Genomic DNA, 9,819 nt, shown 5'->3' with positions numbered 1-9,819 from the left:
CAGTGAGTGCATACCATGTATGTCTTTCTGTGATTGGGTTACCTCACTCAGGATGATATTTTCCAGTTCCAACCATTTGCCTACGAATTTCATAAAGCCGTTGTTTTTGATAGCTGAGTAATATTCCATTGTGTAGATGTACCACATTTTCTGTATCCATTCCTCTGTTGAAGGGCATCTGGGTTCTTTCCAGCTTCTGGCTATTATAAATAAGGCTGCAATGAACATAGTGGAGCACGTGTCTTTTTTACATGTCGGGGCATCTTTTTAGGTATATGCCCAAGAGAGGTATAGCTGGATCCTCAGGCAGTTCAATGTCCAATTTTCTGAGGAACCTCCAGACTGATTTCCAGAATGGTTGTACCAGTCTGCAACCCCACCAACAATGGAGGAGTGTTCCTCTTTCTCTGCATCCTATCCAGCATTTGCTGTCACCTGAGTTTTTGATCTTAGCCACTCTCACTGGTGTGAGGTGAAATCTAAGGGTTGTTTTGATTTGCATTTCCCTTATGACTAAAGATGTTAAACATTTCTTTAGGTGTTTCTCAGCCATTCGGCATTCCTCAGCTGTGAATTCTTTGTTTAGCTCTGAACCCCATTTTTAATAGGGTTATTTGTCTCCCTGCGGTATAACTTCTTGAGTTCTTTGTATATTTTGGATATAAGGCCTCTATCTGTTGTAGGATTGGTAAAGATCTTTTCCCAATCTGTTGGTTGCCGTTTTGTCCTAACCACAGTGTCCTTTGCCTTACAGAAGCTTTGCAGTTTTATGAGATCCCATTTGTCGATTCTTGATCTTAGAGCATAAGCCATTGGTGTTTTGTTTAGGAATTTTTTTCCAGTGCCCATGTGTTCCAGATGCTTCCCTAGTTTTTCTTCTATTAGTTTGAGTGTGTATGGTTTGATGTGGAGGTCCTTGATCCACTTGGACTTAAGCTTTGTACAGGGTGATAAGCATGGATCGATCTGCATTCTTCTACATGTTGACCTCCAGTTGAACCAGCACCATTTGCTGAAAATGCTATCTTTTTTCCATTGGATGGTTTTGGCTCCTTTGTCAAAACTCAAGTGACCATAGGTGGGTGGGTTCATTTCTGGGTCTTCAATTCTACTCCATTGGTCTATCTGTCTGTCTCTGTACCAATACCATGCAGTTTTTATCACTATTGCTCTGTAATACTGCTTGAGTTCAGGGATAGTGATTCCCCCTGAAGTCCTTTTATTGTTGAGGATAGCTTTAGCTATCCTGGGTTTTTTGTTATTCCAGATGAATTTGCAAATTGTTCTGTCTAACTCTTTGAAGAATTGGATTGGTATTTTGATGGGGATTGCATTGAATCTGTAGATTGCTTTTGGTAAAATGGCCATTTTTACTATATTAATCCTGCCAATCCATGAGCATGGGAGATCTTTCCATCTTCTGAGGTCTTCTTCAATTTCTTTCTTCAGTGTCTTAAAGTTCTTATTGTACAAATCTTTTACTTGCTTGGTTAAAGTCACACCGAGGTACTTTATATTATTTGGGTCTATTATGAAGGGTGTCGTTTCCCTAATTTCTTTCTCGGCTTGTTTCTCTTTTGTGTAGAGGAAGGCAACTGATTTATTTGAGTTAATTTTATACCCAGCCACTTTGCTGAAGTTGTTTATCAGCTTTAGTAGTTCTCTGGTGGAACTTTTGGGATCACTTAAATATACTATCATATCATCTGCAAATAGTGATATTTTGACTTCTTCTTTTCCGATCTGTATCCGCTTGACCTCCTTTTGTTGTCTGATTGCTCTGGCTAGAACTTCAAGAACTATATTGAATAAGTAGGGAGAGAGTGGGCAGCCTTGTCTAGTCCCTGATTTTAGTGGGACTGCTTCAAGTTTCTCTCCATTTAGTTGAATGTTAGCAACTGGTTTGGTGTATATGGCTTTTACTATGTTTAAGTATGGGCCTTGAATTCCTATTCTTTCCAGGACTTTTATCATGAAGGGGTGTTGAATTTTGTCAAATGCTTTCTCAGCATCTAATGAAATGATCATGTGGTTTTGTTCTTTCAGTTTGTTTATATAATGGATCATGTTGATGGTTTTCCGTATATTAAACCATCCCTGCATGCCTGGGATGAAGCCTACTTGATCATGGTGGATGATTGTTTTGATGTGCTCTAGGATTTGGTTTGCCAGAATTTTGTTGAGTATTTTTGCGTCGATATTCATAAGGGAAATTGGTCTGAAGTTCTCTTTCTTTGTTGGGTCTTTGTGTGGGTTAGGTATAAGAGTAATTGTGGCTTCATAGAAGGAATTCGGTAGTGCTCCATCTGTTTCAATTTTGTGGAATAGTTTGGATAATATTGGTATGAGGTCTTCTATGAAGGTCTGATAGAATTCTGCACTAAACCCGTCTGGACCTGGGCTCTTTTTGGTTGGGAGACCTTTAATGACTGCTTCTATTTCCTTAGGAGTTATGGGGTTGTTTAACTGGTTTATCTGTTCCTGATTTAACTTCGGTACCTGGTATCTGTCTAGGAAATTGTCCATTTCCTGCAGATTTTCAAGTTTTGTTGGATATAGGCTTTTGTAGTAAGATATGATGATTTTTTTGAATTTCCTCTGAATCTGTAGTTATGTCTCCCTTTTCATTTCTGATTTTGTTAATTTGGACACACTCTTTGTGTCCTCTCGTTAGTCTGGCTAAGGGTTTATCTATCTTGTTGATTTTCTCAAAGAACCAACTTTTGGTTCTGTTGATTCTTTCTATGGTCCTTTTTGTTTCTACTTGGTTGATTTCAGCTCTGAGTTTGATTATTTCCTGCCTTCTACTCCTCCTGGGTGTATTTGCTTCTTTTTGTTCTAGAGCTTTTAGGTGTGCTGTCAAGCTGCTGACATATGCTCTTTCCTGTTTCTTTCTGCAGGCACTCAGCGCTATGAGTTTTCCTCTTAGCACAGCTTTCATTGTGTCCCATAAGTTTGGGTATGTTGTACCTTCATTTTCATTAAATTCTAAAAAGTCTTTAATTTCTTTCTTTATTTCTTCCTTGACCAGGTTATCATTGAGTAGAGCATTGTTCAATTTCCACGTATATGTGGGCATTCTTCTCTTATTGTTATTGAAGACCAGTTTTAGGCTGTGGTGGTCCGATAGCACCCATTAAATTTCCCTAAGTTTTAAGAACTATCTATAAGAAAAATCTTTCAAGAAGAAAAAAATAAAAAAGATGAAAAAGAAATGCCACAATAGTTAATTTAATATTAAATTAATTGACCAACATAATTTTATAATAGAAATTTAGATTGCAATCTATTGCTTTTAATTCTCCAGAAACAAAGAATACTGACATTACCTCAGAATCAAGTACCATATATTACTGAAAGCTTTCATTTATTCACTCAACAAATATTATACACCCAGCAGCCAAGAATTAAATACATAGACAGAATATCAGTCTTCCAAACTTATCTAGAAATAAAAACTCAAAACCAATAAAAAAGAATTATATATATTAGAAGAGATGAGAGACAAATTCCAGATGGATATATGATAGGTAGATGGATAAAGATAGATAGATAAATAGATAGATAGATGATAGATAGATAGATAGGTGGGTGGGCGGGCAGATGGGAGTAGATAAGTGGGTGAGTATGTTGATGGATAGATAGATGATAGATAGATAGATAGATAGATAGATAGATAGATAGATAGATAGATAGATAGATGATCTAACATTTATTGCTCTATCTTACTAACATGAATTGAGAAACTACAAAAATACCAAACCCTACACTAAGTATATGTACATATTATAGAAAGACAGTCCCATTCCTGGGTCACTTTTTGAAAACAGAATTATTTCAGACTCAGGCTACTCACTTCTTGTATACTCTTACATAATTTCTTCCTATTTGCAATTTCTATCTTAGCAACAATAACATGGTTTGTTAAGGACTCTATAATTACATATCCAACCTGGCAATACTCTAATAAAACTTTGAATTAAGCCAAATAAGTCTGAGCAAAGGCAGTCAGTCCATGACCACTGCCGTGAGGTTAGAAAGCACTGGATTCATCAGGATCAAAAATTGCTAGGCCCAGCTGAATTGTGTGTTTCCCTCCCAGGAACTCGACATCAGTGTTCGGTGTTGGACATGCGCAGCATCACAGAAAAATTTCAGAACATATTGTATGGCGACCCCTGAATCCAGCCAGGCAGCTAGAAGTATATTATGAAGGATGGGAGAGAGAAAGCGTCCTCGACACATCTGAGGCTGTTCCTTACCTATATCAGCCTGACACCTTCAGTTTACTGGCAGTGAGGGTCAAAGATACAGTCTAGATGAATACTGAAAACATTTTGTGCAGTGTCAACATTGAAAGGCAACTGCCGCCCTGAGCACCCTGGGCTAGGCTGGTAGTTCCCAGTACTTAGAGTTGAATTTGAGTATAATTGATAGGAACTTCCTCATCAGGCCGTATGCTGTGAGAAGGTTTTGAGGTTTTGCTTTGTCTGTTGCTTGTTTGTTCAAGTCAATCAAACAAGTGAAGGGATGTCCTGACAGGAAACTATACAGTAAGTGGAGAAACTTTGCTACAATAATTACCAAATGTGAGGATATCAAGGACAGGAGAATGGAGAGAAACTGCACAGAGAAAGGAGGCACTTTGGGAGGATGGCCAAAGCTCCACACAGAAAAGGTTACTGCTATTGTTTGTTCTTCCTGATGGCAGCTCTCTGGCTGGGAAATGATGACATCAGCCGTGAAAATACAATGTGGCCTTCTGTTCTAAGGGAAATGCGAAGAAACAGCAGTCGAAGGGTGCCTCCTTCATGCCCACTGGTGAGACACATTTCATAGCATTGTTGGACTTTGTGCTTTCCCTCTGGTTGCCATGGCATCCGAGGGAACAAATGCCTCACTTCCATCCTAAAGCTGAATTCCCTTACGGACAAAATTGTTTCCATTTGAGGATACCCTCCCACCCCATCAGAAGCTTTTCAGAAGAACACAGCTTTAAAATACGGATGGAATGCATCACGGGTTCTTAGATTGGAGCTGGGGAATGGGGGTTAGGGTGTGACTATATCTGTTTTTATTTTTCAAATGAGAAAATGCAAAAAAATTCTTAAAACTGAGTGGACTTGTTCTATGAGCCCCTCCACCTACAGATGTAAATGGCACTTGGCCATGTTTAACTCGGCCTTCGAATCTATGGATAGGTAGATATATTTTTGTATTATACATTGCAAAGTTATATACCAATTACATGTATTATATAACCATGTATTCTCTTTTCCCTTCACTCTGTAACCTCACAACCCCTCTTCTGAAGAAGGGTTAGGAACCCAGGCATACTCCATAGCATTAGCAGAGTGCTGACTGGCATCTCATGAATTCCTATGGAAAGAAATTTAGTAAGACAGAAGGCTGGCATTTGGGAGACTGAGGCAGGGAGACTGATGCAAGGTGGAGGGCAGTGAGGTCTGTTTAGCAATATTCTGTCTGAAAAAAATAAAAACATGGGAGAAGTGGTGGAGGAAAGGAAGAAAGGGGAGGGAGGGAGGAGGGAGGGAGGAGGGAGGGAGGGAAGGAAGAAAAGGAGGCAAAGAGAAAAGGACAGAGGGGGGAGAGAGGGAGAGGAGGAGAGAGGGAGAGAGGGAGAGAAGGAGGGAGGGAAACAAACAAAACAAACAAAACAGACAGCAGTCTAGCCTTTATCACTATAAACCTAAAGATTTAAGAGTGGAAATACACTGTATTTTCTACTGTGATTAGTACTGCGAAAGAGAAATCACAGCCTTGGAAGTTATCCTGGGTTCCTTAAGAAAAAAATCTGTGTCAACCACTATAAAGCCATGGCTTTTCTTTCCATAATGACAAGTTCTTTACACCCTGCAATTAGTAATTCACTCCTCCATCTGTCTTAGGAAAAACGTCAGTGTGACGAGGCTAGTCCCATAAACCAGGGACCGAGGCTCTGAAGGGCATAAGAAAAATGCGTGAAATTTGGGCTATAGTGGCAAGTTTACAGATTTTTGCACGAAGCATTTCACATTTAAAGCCAGCTACAGTCTTTTACTGAACATTAAATAAAATGAAATTGAAGATAAAAGTCTTACATGGTGTTTGGCACACAGTAGGTGCTCAGCATATATTAACACCCTTCCTTCCATGACAATCTGATTAGAAATTAAAGGTGGCCTGGCAGTAAGCCGTGATATTCCCACTGTGATATAACTGCATGGTGATTCAATGTTGTTCTCCATTTCTGTGTTGAGAAATTCTCAGCACATCACTTCCATGCCTTTTCCAGTCAAAAATCTTCTTCTAACCAGAGATGATAGCTCCCGTAAGGTTGAAACAGAATTGCATGAGTTGAAGACCAGCCTGGGCTATGTAGTGAGTTTTAGGCCAGACTGAGCTACAGGACAAGACCTATCACCAAGAACAATAAAAAGTTTTCTAATCCACCATAAATGTCAGGAAGGACGGGAGTGGTCATAGAGCCAGAGGTTCTGTTTTCTGACTGCCCAGCTCAGGAGCGGAAGTAAGTTTATTGCAAACCATCAAAACCGAAAGAGAAGAAAACATGCCTCTGTTCACCGTTAATGAATCTCCTTAACTGTTCTACCAGGGCTTCAGCGCCCACGTAAAAAGCAAAGGAAGCTTCCTTCCGCATATTTGGCATCAATGGGCGGATGTGGAGACTGGGCAGGTAAACAGAGTCAGGAAGCAAAACCTCATTAGAAGCTAATTGCTTTGTAATTAGTCTCACAGGAAGCAAACACCATCAGTAGCTCAGTCAAGGGACATTTGATGATTATGAGATTAAATTAAACCAATTGCTTAGTAAGACTCCTGAAAATATATAAAAGGCACCAAAAATATATCTTAATATTGCCAGAATTAATCTAGGACCTCATGAACCCCCGAAGTGCAACATTATGTTCCATACCAGAACACTGAGAAAGATGGTTGGTGTTAGCCTCAGGCCTCCACATGCATGGACACACACACCATTCCTAATGTTTAGCTGAGCAGACTCTCCGTCTGTAGTGCTAGGGATTTGAGGGGTTGCATTTTAGACCTCAGCCTCCAGCAAGGGAGTGTTTTGAACAGCTCTGTCTGCCTTAGGAAATAGAAGCCTTTCTTTTTCCACTTTGGAAATGTGTTTCTTTTTTGGTGTGATGGGGCAAGACAGTACAGAGGTTCCTCTATCTTGTATTCTAGTTGAGGTTTAATTAGAATTCAATCTCCTTGATGGAAATTACTCACTCTAATCTAGGAACCTGGGGTCAGGATATCCTAGCTAGCTTACTTAGCTTCTGTTAAACTGCTTGCTTGTGCATAACCCCCTCTAACTGTTTTGTTAGCTTCTGTTAAACTGCTTGCTTGTGCATAACCCCCTCTAACTGTTTTGTTAGCTTCTGTTAAACTGCTTGCTTGCACTAAGCAACCCAACTTCCACCCCTGAAGCTGCCCAGCAAGATGAGCTGTCAGGACATCGTTTCTCCCTCAAAAAACACCCGAATACTTGAGTGTAGTTCCGACCAGCTAGAATAAAGACTTTCAGTTGACTATAAACTATGTCTGCCTGGTCATCTCTGGTGGACTCATGGTAACATTGAAATACAGACTTCAACTAACAGGAAAAACAAGAATTTAATGATAAAGTGAAATTTAATATTTGTATTTAATATAATCAGTAAATAAGCTTGTATAAACATAACAGTCAAAAATTCACCTTGTATGTGATAAAAAATATATGTTTCTAAAAATTGAAAGGCATTTGAAGAATAGTCACTGTAATTCTTCATCTTTGCATAAACAAGAGAAAAAGTCCACTGTTCTGTAAGAAAATAATTCCTTGGTGAATACAATATAATAAACTAAAGAATGGTCCCAAATCTCCTTATAAAACTTCTTAAATACCTAGTAAATAGTTAAGTAGGTAGAAATTACCTAATATGAAAAATGTTCAATAGAAATGTTCTGTGTGCTAATATGCTCACTGTGTTCCAGAATCTGGATAACATTCCATATTTATTAATGTCACTACAGGAGGTTTTTAAAAAGCATTTTAGCCATCTGGCACAGTCTCAAATTACCAAATTGTTTTGAACTTCTTTGTCGACTTTATTCCCTACTAAAGACTCAGCACCATGAATACTGAGAAGGCTTCCTACTTAGTCAACAGTTTTATATCACTAGTTGCTTGTTAAGTGAATTAACTATTATGATTTTAATGTCAGGCCTTTGAGATGGCTTCAAGGGTAAAGGCACTTGCTGCCAAGCCTAAAGACCTGAGGACTGTCCCTGGGACCCTGGCAAAAGAAGGAGGAGGAGGAGGAGGAGGAGGAGGAGGAGGAGGAGGAGGAGGAGGAGGAGGAGGAGGAGGAGGAGGAGGAGGGAGAACCAATTCAGTGTGTACTTGTTCTCATACATGTATGCACACCATATACACAATGATAATAAATAAATGGTTTTACGATATTTCAACATCAGTGCTGTATTCTAAATTTCCTATTGTTTTAATAACTAGGCTTAGAGCATGAAAATGTTCAAAGGTACTGTGTCCCCTCCTCCAGTTTTGTCCCCCTAACATTGCCATCACACACATCCATGAGCATTTGTCAACACAGTACCAACACTGCTATGTTGTTCTCAAAGAGGTTCCAAGCTTTTGTTGTAATTTCTGTTTATTTTTTGCATTGGTGTCCCTTTGCTATTCCAGTGCTAAATTATCAGTGTCCACTTTTCAGTGTTTTATTGTTTTCTGTGACCCTGAGAGTATAGAATGAATATTGATTATTACACATTTTTTTTGAAAACCGTGTTCTTAGAACTGGTGCTGGCTGAGGTTTTTCTCTTAATTAGAGGAGGGTTTGAATTTGAGGGAAGAATGCTACTCAGGTGAAATGTCCTTCTGATACCACAATAGGGACAAGGTACACACATGACCTCCCTGGTGATGCTAACCTCAGCCACATGGTTCAGGGGCTACTTGATAGGTATTTTTACATCTACCATCAAATGATCTGTATCTAGGGATAGCAGTATCTACGTAGCTAATTCATAAACACAAACTGATTTCAGTCAAAAATAATATTCCAGCAAGTTCATTACAATTTCTAAATATACTAATGAACAACTTGTCTCACTGTACAGCACAATCCCTCTTAAATATAAAACCAGGTTAGTCTTTAAGAAAAGTGAGGGGTGAGACAGCTCAGTCTATGAGTGCCTGACACACGAGCATGAGGAGCTGAGATCAATCCTCAACACCCAGGGAAAAAGACAAACATGGGGGCAGATTTGATTCCTAGATCTGGAGACAGTGAGACTTGAAGATTTCTGGGGTTCACAATCCAACCATCTCCCCCAGTCACTGAACTCCAGGTCCCATTGAGAGACCCTGTCTCAAAAACCAAGTCACTAGTTTCCTGATGAATGACACCCAGGGTTGACCTCTGCCCTCTATGTAGCATACATATTCACACTCACACAAAAGAGAGAGGGAGAGAGAGAGAGAGAGAGAGAGAGAGAGAGAGAGAGAGAGAGAGAGAGAGAGAGAGAGAGATTGGAGGGGAGGGAGGAAAAAGAAAAGAAGGAAACAAATTCATTTCACTAATGCATAATCTCTTGATAGTATCTTACCTTTTCCATCTTTGTGTTCTTTGGTGATTTGTTATTTACTTTTAAGTAACATATGAAGTCATACATCTTACTGTGGGATATTCATGCACAATTTGTTTCTGCTGAGTATCCTCTTTACCCTCACCCCTTCTTTCCATATTTATGTCTCATTTGTTCTATTTCCCGTGTTTAAAAACCTCA

Source organism: Rattus norvegicus, chromosome 2 (assembly GCF_021556685.1).
Source record: "Rattus norvegicus strain SHRSP/BbbUtx chromosome 2, alternate assembly SHRSP_T2T, whole genome shotgun sequence".
Classification (NCBI taxonomy): domain Eukaryota; kingdom Metazoa; phylum Chordata; class Mammalia; order Rodentia; family Muridae; genus Rattus; species Rattus norvegicus.
Note: the sequence above shows the minus strand (reverse complement) of the source record.